The sequence below is a fragment of the Drosophila biarmipes genome, chromosome 3R, assembly GCF_025231255.1.
Source record: "Drosophila biarmipes strain raj3 chromosome 3R, RU_DBia_V1.1, whole genome shotgun sequence".
Lineage (NCBI taxonomy): Eukaryota > Metazoa > Arthropoda > Insecta > Diptera > Drosophilidae > Drosophila > Drosophila biarmipes.
In genome coordinates this window covers 10,620,826-10,638,473 of record NC_066616.1, presented here as the reverse complement: position 1 = coordinate 10,638,473, position 17,648 = coordinate 10,620,826, and the positions used below count along the sequence as shown (strand labels likewise).

Sequence of the window (17,648 nt, the reverse complement as noted above, 5' to 3'; positions counted from 1 at the left end):
GCGGCGCAAGGAAACTACTAGTAACCTTAAGTCCAGACGTGATCGACTCATATATTCGCTATATATGCACAAATGTATCTCTGGAATTTTCGGGAGAGGCATTCCGGCTGCCCAAAGTTCGTTGATTCGGGTTTGGGGTCAGAGTATCAGCGCTTTCTCTTCGCTCCACCTCCCTTTCTTAACTTCAGAGTATCTTATTTATGCCGATTTCAATACCTTTTGTTTTCCGTCCCGTTAACTTGAATAAGATTCAAAATAATTTAAAAAGGTTATACTTGGTTTAGATGGCAAGTCGTGTAAGGAAAATTCCCTTCCCTATACTTCAAAAATGTATCTTTTACCATCTGATTTACATAACTTATATAGAAATTTCCAATGATTACATTTCAAAATTGTATCTTTCTAATACACAAATTTCCTTTACCATCTGAATTACACTCCAAATTAGTTGGATTATCCATATTTTGGCTAGTGTATTTCCTTTCCAAATTAACAGACCAAAGATACAGTAGTCAGTACAGAGTATCTACTTAGTCCACAACGCGTTGCTTTTCAAAATAGTGTAAAATTCGAATTGCCGGCTCTCTGTACCGGCTGCCAACTATTTTGAGTAAATAAGCATTTGCATTTTGCACTTAAATTTAATCTATTTCTTGCTTTCAACCAAGAGAAATTGCGTCGCAAAGTCGGGCGTGAAACACTTAATAATATGCAATAACATTTGATAATATTCAACCCCACGTCATTATATGAAAATAACCAGGGAAAAAAAGCAAAACAGAAATACAAAAAATAGAAAAGCATAGAAAATGTAAACAATAACAAGACAATTCGTCTCAGATGAAAAAAATATGGCTCTATAGCCCGGTGCGATTTCCTTTTGATCTGCTGCGTCACAGCTCAGTTATAAGTCGTTTGAGTGGTCGGGATTAAAGACAGGTTCTCGGCAAACATATATTTTTTATTACATCAGATTAGGGGTAAATTTTGTTTTTTACAAAGCCAGTGACGCAAATTTGCGTAGGTGTTTTTCTTTGATCCGAACGATATTGAACGAGAGATCAATGGAACGCGACTAGAACTTGTTAGATTATGTTAATAAGATACTGGCGTTTATACCAGATTATATTCTAATGAAAACCCAAACAACGCAAAAGGCTTATTATCACAGCGAAATTTATAGGGTGTGTTTACTTGGCTCTTTGCTCAAAAGGGGCAGATAGCATAAATCAGCGCCAAAGAGCCCGGCGTGGGATGTGGAAATTGGCCACGAAAATCATCTGTATATTTTCGAATATTACACAATGGTTTCAGGAAATTCAGGGGGAGCGTACCCGAAAATTCCCTCGGCATTCCACATTTTTCAATGTCACGAACAAGCAGTGGCAAAATTTCCGCTACAGTGAAATCTTCAGGTGATCCACTTTTTCAGGGGGTGTGACGATGGGACGCGCAACAAGTTGAGAAATTCTAAAGATATATGCCGATAAACGTGGGGGTCCTCAGAAAGATAGATAGATACATATACATTTTTGGTCTATAATAATAGAGAGAAAAGTCAAACGAAAGCGAGTGCAAAAGAAGCCAAAAACCAAAGCAAAAACAGATCTTTTAAAATAATAATAAAAAGCAAAACAAAGGCAAAGCAAACTAAATAAAGACGGCAATAAAAAGATATAATAAAAAATTAAGGCGGAATCAGTACGAGGAAGGAAGGGAATGGAAAGCAAAAGGAAAACGAAATAAAGAAAGATCAACAGAGCGAACCAAACAAAAATAAACCCACACTTGTTACGTAATGCCTTTCAATAGTTCGCTCTCCTACTTTTCTCATTTCGAGATTGATTCTATATGCGTATGCGTATTATTTCGCACTTCTAGAGGGTGTTCAGAAAACAGTTCGGCTATCAGCTAGTAGCGCTCAGTGGCGCCCTAAAATAATCCCAACTGAGGCTAAAACATTGACCAGCTGTTCCGGATAGACTTGGCCTCGGAGATCCGATGATAAGCACAGAACTCACAGCTTCAGGGGCGCAGATGTGGTGATTTTAAAGGGGTACCGCTTTACCTTTAATTATAATCTTCAAGTTTCATTATTACGAAGATCTAAGCCTCTCCATAATGAAATATTTTCAATACCATATATTTAAGTTTTTAAGAACTTAAATATTAAAGGTTCTGGCTATAGGCATCCTGAGGAAAAAGTAAGACGCTACCTAAGTAGATAGTTAATAAATTTTATCAATTTAAAATATTTACATTATGGGTTTCTATCATGGTTTTCACTCCTTATAAATACACTAAGATTTCTGGATATTTTTTTTAGTTTCCTAGTTTCTTAAAAAGTAAGTCATCATAGAGGGACCGCACTATTTCTACGTCCCTGGGAATTTCGGGCTTATCAGTAGGAGCAGAGCTCTAGAGATCACAAGGCCGGCCACAAAGTGTCCGCCAGATGCTCTGTCCGCAGAAACCCTCATGTGATTTTTTAAGCATGAGACCAAACTGGACCGTAGCGCCCCTGAATCTCAGGTATAGGCAGTCCTTTCCCCCATCCCCGGACCTCCGCTGAACCTGCCCCTCGCACATGACCGGGTTCAGCAATGTGGAAGTAACAGAGATCTACTCCCCAGCACAACCCGTCAAACAGGATTATAAAGCAAAGTAAGTCAGTGCGAGAAAAAGCCCGATGCTCGGCCCAAAAAAAGGAAAAGCAAAAAAAAACCTAAAACAGAGAAAATAAAAAGCAAGACTGACAGCTGGTCGTCGGTGCAGAGATATTCGTACAGAGAGCAACTGGTATGGTCTGCACCGATCTGGTCCGGTCTGCCCTGCCTAATGAGCCGACGTCGAGGTGAAGACGACGACGACGACGACGGCGGCGACGACGACGACATCCATCCCAAAGCCCAGGTTCGGTTCCAGGCCCATGATCTCAAGTACCTCGCGACCCCATAATGATCATAATGACGATGACGAGGCCACATCGAACCCACTTGTCGGCCATTCCGGTGTGCCGGGGTCTCTCCGAGTGTGTGCTTTGTCACCCTCCATAAAACCGAACGACCTTTGCTTCGAAAGTGAATTACACTCCGCAATATCAACTTCGTCATGGACTAACCTGCTGATAAAGCACTTCAACGTGAGAGCGGCGTGCTCGGCTTGTTGAGGGGACCTCTTTATAATCTATGGGTTAGGGTCTGTGCTTGCAATGGAACTGCTTTTTAACTTCAGGTTAAACCGCTTGCTTAGAAGATTGTTTGTGTTAGTAGTACCTAAGTTGAAGTCCTCTTTGAATTCTATGGGTTAGGAACTGTGCTTGAAACGGTACCGCTCTTTTAACTTCAGGTTAAACAGTATATTTAGAAAAGTAGTATCAACGGATTTCAAAAGTTCCTTAGTTGTAGGCCTTTAAAAATAAAGTGAAAGTGATTTGAAAACTATGCTTTCGTTGATGTTATTAACTACTTCACTTTTCTGGTCTTGTCAGTGCTGGGTAATCTTCCGGTTAGCGTTTTTTTTGTTCAATATTACTTTACAAAAGTAGAACCTAATTTATGGTTCCATTCAAGTAGCAACCGTATTTTAAACACCTTACTTCTTAGCATGGCTTATACTATATCTCATTATTTATCTTGCCTTTAATGTAGTAAAATTGATGCCTAACTTTTTAATTAAGATATTTTTTAAGTTTACTGTAGAGGTAAATATTTTTTTTTTCAATTTTCATACTTTCCCTCATATTTATAGCTTTACTTTGAAGTCTTTCAGCACTGCCAGTCAGCCAGTGAACTCTCTTTAATACTCCTAATTCCCCTTTGACACCCTGTGCTGTCGCTTTCCCCGAGTGCGTTCTTATCACGCAAACCAAAAGATAAAGGAGCGATAAAGAGCTGGAGCGAAGGCAATGCACATCACATCTATGCATTCCGCGCCACAGACACTGTTGCCATGTGGAGCTCTTCTCCATCCCTATACGTACGTATCTACGTATCTCTTCCTCGCTGTGGCGGGAGCTTATCGCAACCCTCTCCAATTTCCCAGACCTCAGAAGACCCCACCCCACCGTAACCCCTTGACAATGCCAGGCGCAAACCTGGGACAACAAATCTTTTTTTGCGGCACTTTCAATCTGCGCTCGATTTCACATTATTTGTACTTAACTTTCTTTGCCTTATGTCAATCTATGATGGTCTATGCTCCGAAATAAAATATCCCAAGCATCTGAAGAATTTTTAATATTCAAAGTTCTTTAGGAACTTCCAACCGATTTGCATGATTTTCCTATTACTTTTCCATTAGAAAAATGCACAAGGAGCCGTCAGTCATTGCATTCTGGTTTTTTCTACGCTGTTAATATTCAATAATTTATTAAGTCAATTATCGCGGAAGCTTATACAAATAAAAGCTTATTGGGAGTGCAGTTATCTGGCGGCACGTGGATCTGCGAGAGAAACACGCGCTACTAGGGCGACCCAGAGAAGTAGAGAAGCATTTGTTCTCAATATTGAGAAGGAGAGGCCCGGCCAGGCAATGTGCAATGGTTCAGACTGCAGCGAGTGCCAATGCAAATGAACGCCGAAGCCCCGTGCACTGTTTATAGAATTCATTAAAATAATTAAAGAGCAAACGATTCGATTCGATTCGAGTCGAGTCGATGGAGAAGTCACCCAAGAACACAGAGGCCCCAAACGGCGATCTTCGACTGACAGCTGAGACATCTGACGCATGGAAAACTTCGATGCGATCATCTGACTTCATCATCCGCAGTGCGAACGCAATCTATTTGCATTACTAACGTTTTGGGTTCAGCGGGAAAATCAAACTAAGTTTGTTTGGAAAAAAAGGATTCTAAGCAATGATCCGAGCAATATTTCAGGAGATACTATAAATAAATATAAAATATAAAATGTAAAGATAATGTTATTTTCTTAAGAATTTAAAATATATTAACAAAGTAAGATTTAATACGAAATAATATCTAAAGCAAATCAAATATTAAAAAAAATAATTCGTATTTATCCATTCTCAAATTCACTACTCATTGTTACTCGGCAAATCCACTATCACAGCGCACACTACAGTACAGCCTCCCTCCAAAGTTCGCTCCCTCTGTTGGTACTTTCCCGGTTCCTCGCTCCAATTACAGCCTTTTCGACAAACTTTTGCACACTTTCTTGTTATCGCCTGGCACGTTCCACCAATGTGGCTAGCAAACACTCAAGATATGATAAAAGCCACAGTCACATACTAACATATATATACTTTTTGGGCCATCATTTGCTGTACCTTGGCACATGGCGGGCAGATAAAAGCCTTATCTGGGAGCGGGAAAGAACTCTTTTCGACAGCTAACCGAGTGCCGAATCAACCCATTTATGAAAATTAAACCTAATCGCATTTCAATGTCAATACTGATGTCAAAAATGAGGCTGAGAATATTTTCAAAAATATAGATATAGTCCAGAGTGCGAGGTGCGTGCATATAGGTACGAATCTCGGGGAATATGGCAACAAATTGGGCCTTCGTTAGTCCAATACGAAAATCGGGGGAGCAAACACAGAAAGAAATGAGGAGCGACCGCGGGCTCTACACAAACGACACACGCTTCGGCTTCTGCTATCAGTGTGGCGCTGGTTCTATTTTTAGAGCCATTATCAGCAGTGCTCTAATTAAGATCTCCACAGCCCACTCTCGAGCAAGTAACACACCAAACGGACTAATCAAAGCCCACACGAACCGAACACGAAGATCATCTATTGGAAGCGCTGGTGCGCGGAACGTGACCGAGCTTAGGGGTTCTGGTGCTTTGATCTTGAAAGTGAAACGATCGCAAATTAGTGGGGCACTAAGGACTCATTCTATCAGCTCTATAGGGTTCGAATTAGAATTCCCTCAAAAATAATACTGAGGTAAATCCATATGTAGTGTAATATGAACATAAAACTATGTTGTTTAAGAACTATCTGAGGTTTGTATAACCGCATTTACCCGTGTCAAAATAGTTTTATGTTTTGATCTTGAAAGTGAAACGATTGCAAATTAGTGGGACACTAGGGACTCATTCTATCAGCTCTATAGGGTTCGAATTAGAATTCCCTCAAAAATATTTCTGAGGTAAATCCATATGTAATATGTGTAATATAAGGAACTATCTGAGGTTTGTATAGCCAAATTTATCCGTTTAAAAATTCCCTATAGAGGGCCTAAAACTATTTTATTTTATTTATCTTATTTGATCTTAAAAGTGAAAAAATTGTAAATTACTGGAACACAAAGGACTCATTGTATCACCTCTTTAGTGTACAAATTTTGAACTGATTAGAATTCACTCAAAAATATTAATATGTGATATAATAACTAAGTAATATAAGAACTATCTGAGGTTTGTATAACCACATTTATCGGTGTCAAAATTGCCTATAGTAGGCCCATTTGAAATAGTTTTATGTTCTGATCTTGAAAGTGAAACGATTGTAACTTACTGGGACACAAGGGACTCATTGTATCACCTCTTTAGTGTTCGAATTTTGAACTGATTAGAATTCCCTCAAAAATATTACTGAGGTAAATCCATATGTAATATGTGTAATATAAGAACTATGTAATATAAGAACTATCTGAGGTTTTAAAACCACATTTATCCGTGTCGAAATTCCCTATAGGTTTAAAAACGATTGTTAATTGCTGGGATTAAGGATTAACTTCCATAATCACCTAAGGCCTGAATTTTAAATAGATTCATATTCCCTCAAAATATTTATATTATATTAAATAAATCTATATGTACCCTCTATTAAAACTAACTAAAGGTTAGTATAATCACAACTATTCGTGTCAAACAAACAACAAGGTTATTTAATTGATCTAAAAGTCTAATTTATTGTTTTTCCCAAAAATGTAGTAACCTTTACATTTACATTCTCGTCACAAAAGTTGATATCAGAACCTTTATATGCAGTAGGCGCGATAGTCACTAGAATTTTACCTCTTTAAGAGATGTTTTTGATTGATCACTGATTCATCTGAATTTCTGTACCATGGATAAGAATGTTTTAAAGATCTTAGGTTCTTTTTTAACTTCCATTTATTAAAAAGAACTTAATTTTAAAACCAACAATAAACTTTTATATGCTTTCACGTCGCACAAAAACTATAAAAGCGATTTTGAACCTAGACTTCTAGGGATCCACTTAAAAACCAGGAAATCCCGAACGACATTTGTGGTTTGTCGACTAAACCCGTCAGCGATTGTTTCTAATATTTACCCGCCAGAAGTTTGCAATGGCAATCGTTGCTCCTTGTTGACTGCGACTTGGGAATTGTTGACTTTGCCGGTGGAATTTGTTGATCGCCGATTCTGGTTGTTACTGCTGCTAACTAACACTGTTTTGGCTTATTTTCCTTGTTATTTTGCACTTTTTATGGGCTGCTTGCTTGGTTTATGTGCACGTTGTTGTTTTGAGCGAAACTTGTGCGGGTTTTTCGGTTTTACAGCGATTATTTAAATATATTTTTTAGATTTCTGCTGGCACAATTTCTGGCTCACACACACACTCGTAGGCTGGGAGGATTGCAAGGTGCGATGTTGTTGTTGTGGGCGGCGGTTGCTAGCTTTTTGCTTAAGCTGGAGATGATGGCAAAGACGTTAAATTAGAATATGTATATAGCAACAATGAAAATAAACAAATGAAAAGAGCGCGAAGAGAGGGACACGGTCGAAGAGAGGGCCGCCCGCTAGGTGTGTGTGCCGAAGAGAGTGGACAGCGGAGAGCGGAGAGCGGGCCGCGCGATCACGTCACGTCATCAATTCATGCCAATTGTGCGCACACACAACACTTAATTGGAATTCGTATGAGAATTCAATGAAAACCGAGCGGCGCAGGCGAAAAGTTGTTTAAAGTTCAAATGGGTAAAAATTTTAATATAAACACGTTTCGGAGCTTACTCCAATTCGCCTCTGCGCCCGCTAGTATTAGTAGTGGTGTGCGTAGCGTGTTCGTGTGTATGGCGGTACATAGCCGTGCTCTGTATGTGTACATATGTACCGATGTGTGTTCGTATGTACAACGTGACTGCGACGAAGATCATCCAAGCATCGCTACGTCCGTATAATAGTACGTTTTGGAGCTTTCCTCTTGTATTTCAAACAGCGAGTTCTACGTTTTAGTTTTCACATGTTTTGGTTTCGAAACGATTTCGTTTTCACTTTTCTTTCGCGCATTTGCGTTTCAGAATCAGCGTTTGTGGACCTGAAGATCACTGGGACCTTTGGGGCTCGCTTGGGCACAGCTCGGGGCTGAGAAGGAAAACGCTGAACGACCTCGTGGCTTTTGACCGCAAGCGAAAAAACACAGACTACTCGTTAACTGCTTTCTAGTTGGATGCGAACTGACAACTGAAACTGATTCGCCGTCGCCTTCGTAAAAGCGTTCGTTTCGGCGGCGCAAAAAGGCGGCCCTCTCTCTGTGTGTGTGTGCCGCGGGGGGCGGGGGCCTGTGTGTGTGCCGAAGAGCGGCGGAGAGCTTGCTCTTAGGTTCCAATTGGGTTCCAATTGGATTCCACCGCTCACCAGAGGTTGTTTCGCACTCATGCCCCAACACTTGGGGACAAAAAATAAAGCCTAATCGAGAATTCAATTTAAAACCCATCTAAGCTGTATTTATTTTTTTATAAATTATAAAAAAAAACGTTCCTAATAAAATAGATGTAAAATACATTTACTATTTGTTAACTTACACATTACAAAAAATATTAAGTCTTGAACAGGATTTGAACCCAGGTCTAAAAAAGGGAACTGATACAGTAGCATCTAGTTGGTAAATGCCCTTGCAAGTCTAGATATTTTATGGATATCCTTATCCTAATTCCAGATGTTCTTAAAATAAGACTATGATACCCTACACCCTTATTTACCACCAACAACCTTAATATAAACCAATATTTAATATAAACCAATAATATAAACCAATATTTTACACTCTTTATATCTACCAGATAACTTTGTATTTCAGAAAAAAGAATTATCATTATATAACAAATATTCAAAATTTCTTGTACTTAAATGATACTTTTATATCCCACAGATAACATTTTTATTAAGCTGGTTTTATAGATAGCTTTTTAAGGATCCTATAACCAAATACTTTATTTTTTTGGTCATATTTCCCACTATAAATGACAATTTCAACAGGAAAGCAATATTATTTTAGTTCTATGTATTGTGTTAATGTTATTATTTTTCCCTGTTTAAATTTTTCTAAAAATATAGTGGATGACATAATTTCAAATTATAAACTGATACTTTATATTCAAGAATAAAACTAAGTACCGCCTGGTACCAGTAGTACAACGTACCTACTTCTTTACAAATAAATGACGATATAATACCCATTTTAAGCAATCTGCAGTGAAACAGCGAATGCTTCATAACTTCCAAAAAATCATTGACACATTCGTGGAATGCTTTATTCACTTCAAGATTATTTTCCCCAAACCGAAACGTTTCCTTGTGCAACTCCTACAGTCTTGCCCGCCTCTGTGCCCGCTCAATATCAATAAATACAAGCCATAGTTTACCTATTTTATACATTCGGAATTTAAATTGTTTCTTTTCATTTCGGTCGCGCGGCTCTGAACTCGAATTTCAGAGAGATGGGGGAGGGGGGTGGCGAGCGGGCTCGGTGGGTGGTGGTGGGGCGTTTTGGGTGGGGTAGTCGGGCGGGCGGCATTGCTGATAAGGCAGCTGTTATCTCGCGCTGGCCCGCTCTCGCTCTCTCTCTCTGAGCGCTACTCCCTCCCTTTCTTACGTTCATTGTCTCGTGATGTGATGGAAAATTTCCCGAAATTGCATTCTACTGATAATGCCAGCAGTGCACATTTGTGCATATGGACTACGGATTCAGAAAGACCCCGCATCTCTGGCGGAATGCGAGCTTTTTGGGAGCATGTATTTTATTACCAAGTCCCCGCGCCCCAACCCCAAAATAAACCCCTCCCGGTACCAGTTTTGGCTTTTCTGTTTTCGCCTAGCCCCGATATCGGTGTATATACGTACGTTCACGTCCAAGCGAGTGTGTATCGGTGTTTTTTTAATGTGCCTGCCACATAAATTCCGCAACATTACACGGCTAATGAAGTCTAGACGCTGAGGCCGGACACCAACAGCTTATGGATCGTCCGAACCTAAAGTCCGATCGCATCGTTTCGAAGGCGGATTAGAAGGCCGAAGTTATGGGCTATGGGTATTTAAACTGCAGAGATGCAGTCTGGGAGTCTGGGATACAGAAGAAATAATAAGCCTCATTTAAATAGGTCATCAGGTATATATAACCGAAATTAAAACCTAAATAAACAAGTGTTAAATCTCATTTAAGAGGTAGTGTATAAAATAAATGGAATACATAACTAATAGGAAATAATTCTCATGAATTTGACCACCTTTATCCGTCCACCCTTTTAGAATAAAATATTTTTTAATAAGCCCCAAAGCCCAATTGTCTACAAAGTCCCGAGGAACAATAAAAATTCTGTTTGTGTACATGGGATTTTCGGAATGCGAGAACAACAAGAAGATAAGACCGGGAATAGTTATATTTTACAACGTTATAAAGACGGCTTAAGTGTGATAAGTAGCTCGTTGGTATAGGTAAGTTCCATCTGCAACTGGCCTGTAAGCGAATCCGGCAAAAGTAGCTGGTAATTTATGCGTTAACTGAAGTACCAAACTAATTGTAATGCTCAACACTAAATTATTCACTGGAGTGATCAGATAAAAGCCTATTAGAACCACTCCATCGGGGTCCCAATAGGCCGCCCACTCCCCGAAAATTCCATCTGAATTACACAAACGTTTCAACTATCGCCAGCCAATACTTGACCATAATTGCGAGTTCCGAAGAAAAAGATTGGAATACAAGCGTTCCATTTGCGTTGGCGCGTGGCGAATGGTAAGCTGTCGACGCCGTCTCGCAATCACGCCCAAATTCGACAAACTGGACGCGCAGGCACCAACTCAGGTTTCAAACTGCGCGCCAAATCTCGAGCGGAGCTTTTGGGCGCCAGAGTGACAAAACTGGAGGAGGTTCCTCCAATAACGCCCTCTCTGATACATGGATTTTGGAGTTTCACCGATCTCAAAATGCGCAAAAGCTTTGAAAATATTATAAAGCAGGAAAATGTTGGGCATTTTTGAGGACCACTCCCTAAACACGATTTTGTAGATATTTTATACTTAAATGTCAAGAATTTTAGTTTTATTTCTATCAAGTCAGGACCCAGGAATATTTAAATATTTTAACTTGATTAGGTATTATAAAAAGGAATTACAACCCAATTTAATCAATGTTGCACTTGAGTAACAGATAGGAAAGATAGTGCCTAAATCACGTATTCGCCCAGTTGCACAGCTGAATTTAACTGCATTATATAGTATTTATTCCAATTACATTTATCTACGGAGCTCTTATTTAACGTGTGACAAATTCATAGGCGCCACCCTCTTCTAAGGCCTTAACATTAGGCGATGGCAGCTAAGCCGATCCGGAGTAAAGCCAAGCGCTCCAAATCGAGTCAATCCGATCCGAGTGGCTCTACTCCCGCTTGGCCTTCAAAAAATTATAATTTCTGTTTTAATGCCTCGACTGTGTTGGCCCGCGGTCGGCGGGGCGCAGGGCTGGTCTCAAACTTGGGCCCCGACGTTTGTTTACCAGCCAGACCTCGGAAGTGTGTGTGTGTTTCACTTGGAAATTTGAACACTGTTACTAACAATTTGTTAACTTAAGAACTGGAGAGCCCTGCAAGAGGGAGAGGATGCGGGGGAGTACGCAACACGATTGTTTTCCTAACTCGTTTGCAGCCATGGTAGAAATTGCTGGCTGATTTTAAAATGGTTTGTGCGATGGAGAACGCGAACTGGCAAACCAAAAAGTGGGGCCTATATAATAGAGCCCATCTGAAAGGTAATGGTTGTTCCCACCAGTGGCTCCCTTAATTGGGTTCTTAGTGTAATTACTCTATTCTGGACTCTCTCTACTCTAAATGATATTATCAGAACAAAAGTATGTAATGTATAGGTTTACTAAAAACTAGAAACTCCTCCTCATACTCCTGCAAATTTCGGTCATCCCCTTCTTTATCACCATATCGTATCAGCTTCTATTGAAGCATTTCGAAATGGTGACTTAATACTGGAAACTTCCCAATAATCGCTTGATCAACTGTGGCCGAAACGGTATTCGCTGTGCTACTGCCATCGGGTGGAACAAGATTTTGTGACGTTGTGTCGCTGGCGAAGTCGCATGTTGATGTTGATGGGCGCTATCAAGACTTCAAAAAGAGACTCTCCAGCAACACGCAGGCAGGCGGAATTATGCTTATATGAGCATGTGTTTGTCAAAAGCGAGCCCCCTAATGTGGCCACATGGAATTCTACGGCAGAGGCGTAGCCAGGACGTGAATATAAGAGGGGTCTATAGCTTTCCTTACTTTCTTAACATTTTAAAGGTATCTGTTAAATCATATTCAAAAACTTCTTATAGAATATACCAGTTGATAATTGAATTAAGTAAATATTTTTCTAAAAGTATTGAAATATTAAGGAATTATTAACCATTAATATTACTGAAAAAGATAGCTCAAAAAGTGCTGAAACTTGCAAAAATGAATATTCAAAAACTTCTTATAGAATATACCAGTTGATAATTGAATTTAGAAAGTATTTTTCTAAAAGTATTGAAATATTAAGGAAATATTAACCATTATTATTACTCAAAAAGGTAGCTCAAAAAGTGCTGAAACTTGCAAAATTTTGCAGAAAAAGATGTTTACACTTCCATTAAAATCTTAGAAGTGCAAATCTTTTTTTCTAAGTAGGTTCCTAGTATTTGGGATGGAAATAAAAACCCCCTTTTGCGGCGCCCCTAGCTCAAACAGACACTTGGACGGCCATGTGAAGGCTCGGGCTCTCTGGGTGTCGTAGTACTGGACCCATTTCCAATAACTGTACCGGTTCGACTTCCCCCCAGTAGCGTGTGGCATTTAAAATGCAAAAATATCGCTTAGGCGTTATCTCTAATTTATTGAGATTAAGGCAAACTGATTAATTTAACGACGTAATTGATGCAGCCGCAAAAGCGCACGACTTTCGAGGAGGGAGAGCTGACGCAACACAGATACACCGATACCCACACATCGATACCCCAACGCCTGCCCACAGCCCTCTGCTCAGATCTTTTTAGCGATCTGCTTAGAGAATTCCCGATAGAAGTGCGACTTAGATTGACGGAACTGAATCAAGTGCACGGAAAAAAATCAGATCGATATTTCAAGTTGTCTTTTTTTATGGCTGAGATAAAGTCCAAGGAAACATCTGTCGGTAACGAAATAATGGTTTTAAATCCTATGCTAAGCATAGATTTATTTTAAATTTTTTATTAATTTAACCATTTATTATACAAAGAAATGGATAAATATTTATTTTATTTGATTTTTTCCCAGTCTACCCCAAACTAAACTGCAAAATCGAATCGATCATCATACAATGTGAACACTTTTTTTGACGTGAGTATGTGCTAATGCCAAGGGGCGGAATCGGTGGCGAAAAGAAAGGGGGCGGGTCGGGGCGGTGCCGTGTGTGTGTGTAAATATGCAAATATGCTGGCGAGCACGCGAGAGAGCGGCGCACATGCAAATGCGATGGAGCACTTCCTGAAGCCAGATACCAGATACAAGATACAATATCTGAGAGATACAATGCGATCCACACCACGTGGTCTCTCAAGTTCAGAAGAACGGAACGAAACGGAACGTAGCGAATCACATAGACAAGGCGTAGAGCGGAATAAATAGGCAAAAAGCACGAGCACAAGCACAAGCGCCAAGCAAGCACACACAGAATGGGGAGCATAAATACACCAGGGATGACCGCAAAAGAGCAAGTACACTGAGCGAAAGTCGAATATTTACATAGGAGATCACACTTTAAATGTTCCCCGAATTGGAGTCTTGACCTCACAGAGTCTAGCCTGGAAAATAAACTTTTAAGATACATCATTTAAAAACATTAAAACAACTGATCCTTTATATTCAATGTTGTGGAAGCATATAGCAATATTTAGTTTTTGAGCTACAAAATTACTTAAAACTTTGTTTTACTCATCCCAAAACAGAAACATATTTCATAGAGAAATTCAGGAGAGGATGCCTAACTTTTGGTATACAAATTTCAACCATTTTTCCAATTTCCCGGGAAATCGCTTAGCAGTGTATCAATGAGAAGAATTGAGGAAAACCACATGGTGCGCGAAAATATTCGAAAGCGTCGGCAGGGGCAAAACCAGTTAGAAAGAGGCGGGAAAGCAGAGCCATAGAAAAGCGGAAACAAATGCCAGCAAAACGAGAAAAGAAACAAAACTCGCGGGGCTTATGTAAACAAAACAGAGTGAGGATTTGGGGGCGCAGATGGGGCTTGCAGAGATTGCGAAGAGGCCTACGGAATGTGGAAGAATCGCCCGAGAACAGCGATCCAATGGAGCAAAAACAGAAAACCCGCGAAATTCACTGACGAAAGCGGAACCAGAACAAATTCTTGTGGCAGAAGTGGAAAACGAAAACAGAATTAAAACCTAACCTTACCTAATGTGGGCTATAAATGCCACCAATACATGGGTGGAATGCCCCCTGCCCCCAGCACACACACCCACACACACACGTTGCCCCATTCACACACACATTCATGGGAAAACGTGGTGCGCTATTGCGTCGTTCACAAATTCTTACAACAAAATTAAGAGGAGAAACAAAAAAACAAACAAAAAACTACAAAATAGATTATAATAAAAATAAGGAACACAGAAAAGCAGAAAACTTTGCAGCAAAAAGAACAGGCGACCGCGTGTCCAAAAGAAGAAAGCCATTTAAAAGTTGAAGCTTTTGGTGGGGCGTTCTTCTTTTTTTGAGTTTTGGAAAATTAAGAGTGAAACGGAAGAGCAGACTCACCTGCCTAAAAAAAAAGAGTCAAGAGGGGGCGGTTAAAAAAGAGAAAACTGCCAGCCGCTCAGTTCGATGGGTTACAATGGAATAACTTCTCTATAGCTCAGTAAATAATGGCCAACCACGAAAGATATAACGCACACAGATCAAGCTCTTAAAATCCAGTAAACTTCATCTTCAATTAGGTGCTTAATTGTCTAGGGAAGTCAAAATAGTCGTCACAAACAATAGCACAGTTTGGGTAATCTTAGTTTAGAATTTAAATATTGTGACAAGTGGTATGATTCTTAGGGTGTCCGTTATACAAAATGTACTTTTTTATACGAAATATTCTTATAACAGCCTGTACTGTAAAGTGTTTTGAAAAGATACACAATTTCAGTTTAATAAATTATTTGTGGTTCCAAGGAATAAAAGTATACATTGTAAAAAAAATAAAATAAATATAATATAACATAAATATTTTTTTAAAATAAATTATGTTTTCTTCGATTAGGTGCTTAATTGTCTAGGGAAGTCAAAATATAATTTTCAAACAATAGCACAGTTTGGTTAATCTTAGTTTAGAATTTAAATATTGTGACTAGTAGTATGATTTTTTTTCGAAGTGTCCGTTATAACAAAATGTATTTTTTATACGAAATATTCTTATAACAGCCTGTATGGTAAAGTGTTTTGAAAAGATACACAATTTCAGTTTAATAAATAATTTGTGCTTCCAAGGAATAAAAGTATACATTGTAAAAAAAATAAAATAAATATAATATAAATATTTCTTTAAAATAAATTTTATTATATATATAATTATAATATAGTTTTAACTAATTTTTTATTTATTTATTTTATTAGTTTTATAAAAATCGACACAAACCTTAATTTGATGTTGATCCTGCAATCCCCTATGGAATTGCCTCCAACTTTTTGCTGATCCTCAACAAAATCTACTTGTTCGTCCACCCCTACAACCAATCCAAGTTCTCTTTATCCCGGCTCTCATCCTTGGCCACTTGTTGGATTCAGATTCAGCAGGACTTAGCATCCACAAGTCCTGAGAAACCACTCTCACACACACCCACGCACTTTCTCTCTCCTCCCTTCGTGAACAAACTTTCTCTCACCACAAGTCCTTGCGTCCTTCGTCTTGCGTTAAACGACAAACTTTTCGAACTTCGGCTTTTCTTGACTTTTCTTTTGGGTTTGCCGACTCAACCCCCGGTTCAAACACTCGCCATCCCGCTCACTCCCTCCGGAAGAGAAAGGGATAGCACTCGCCTTCGGCAGGTAAAGGAAAAACGCTTTTCCTCTGACACACTTATTTTCCGGCGGAGAGGAAAGGAACTCGGCTGCCGATGCAACGTTAACGCGTTCTGGTTAATGTGGAACTGCTCCCCGCCCGCCGAGACGGACGAGCAGTGGGTGTGGCCGTTGGACAACCGCACTTTCGGATTCTGCGCAGGATGTGCTCGGCTCCAATAGGTCGTCCGCCGGTTGGGTTAGTTGGTCGCTTAATTGCCGACTGGCTGGGGATCTCAGGACGAGCCTCCTGGTTGGATGGGCGCCTAGTTCCGAGCCCATTCCCCCATGTATCTTCTGGGGGCCCCTCTTCGGAATCCCGGAAACCGAGGCGCCTCTCTCTCTCCCCCCCCACAGAAACCTTCGTCCTCCCTCGGGCTTTTCAGCCGCTCCCTAGATTTATTTACCGTCGGGCTTTTGTTCGGTGGTTGTTAGGATCCGCGTCCTTGGTGGTACATATCCAAATACCCAGGGGCGATGGGCGGAGGTTGGGCGTAAGTGGGTGACAAACGGTAATGGTCCATTACCATATTGTACGCATACATTACACGTGTACATAATAAAAAAGGTGCTTACATGCCCACGCACGAACGCTCTTTACTCGTAGGCCCATTGTAATCGGGGTCACCAGTTAGGCCGGCGCTCATCTGACACTTCCTTTGGCGTTCTTTCGGTTTCGCATGGTGCGGTCCTTAATTGCAGTACACATTCGTACTTACTCACGAATATAGGTGAAGGTACTGGGGTGGCTCAAGCAGAAAGTATCTAATAAGTGCAATATATGTAATATCCTTCAGGGCTGACCTTTAATTACTTCATAATTCCAGACAATAGCAGGGTAACACACCCGTATTATATAACACACAATGGTGTCCAGCGGGGCGCTGCCATATCAACAAGTTGCCGGACCCTCGCAACCACAACATTACCAACCATATCCTTAGCATCCTCATCATTGTCCATTCCTTGCATCCATTAGGGAAATTATGCTGAAGAGTGTGCGAACAGTTGACCCATTTGGGTCATTGAAAAACCTGTTAATTAAACACTTTGTTTGCGGTCTGTGGTTCGCCCAAAAGAATTTTCTTAAGGAAAACCAGGGGGTAAATGTCACATTATATTATCCGTTTGTTATAACAAAGGCATGTCAAAGGAGAGAGGTCCAGATGAAGTGTGGATAGGAAATTTATGTGATGTTTCCTAAGAAAATATTATAATGTTCTTGGAAAAAATATCTCTTCAAATATTTTGGGAACAATTTAAGATAGTAATAATAATATGATAATAAAATTAAGGAATATCAGTTATTCTCTTTAATAGCATGAGGTCTTCAGCTCGACTTCCCCAATTAGGTTAAAGCACT

The 17,648-nt window shown here is 39.9% G+C and overlaps 1 protein-coding gene across 7 annotated transcripts in view; it reads right to left on the bottom strand.

The window, feature by feature from the left end:
• The window catches only part of LOC108031578 (forkhead box protein O), a 34,234-nt gene extending 25,830 nt beyond the window's left edge, over nt 1-8,404 (bottom strand). For 2 of the 7 annotated variants that reach the window (XM_017105141.3, XM_017105142.3), the window contains exons 1-2: nt 8,050-8,388; nt 7,270-7,628 (exon numbers count right to left, since the gene is read on the bottom strand). The gene's annotated coding sequence lies outside the window, so the exon portion shown is untranslated. Of the gene's footprint in view, nt 1-7,269; nt 7,629-7,949 lie in introns of all 7 variants that reach the window. The other 5 variants (XM_044091048.2, XM_044091051.2, XM_044091049.2 and 2 more) reach the window with 5 other exon arrangements.
• Between the last annotated feature and the right edge of the window lie 9,244 nt (nt 8,405-17,648).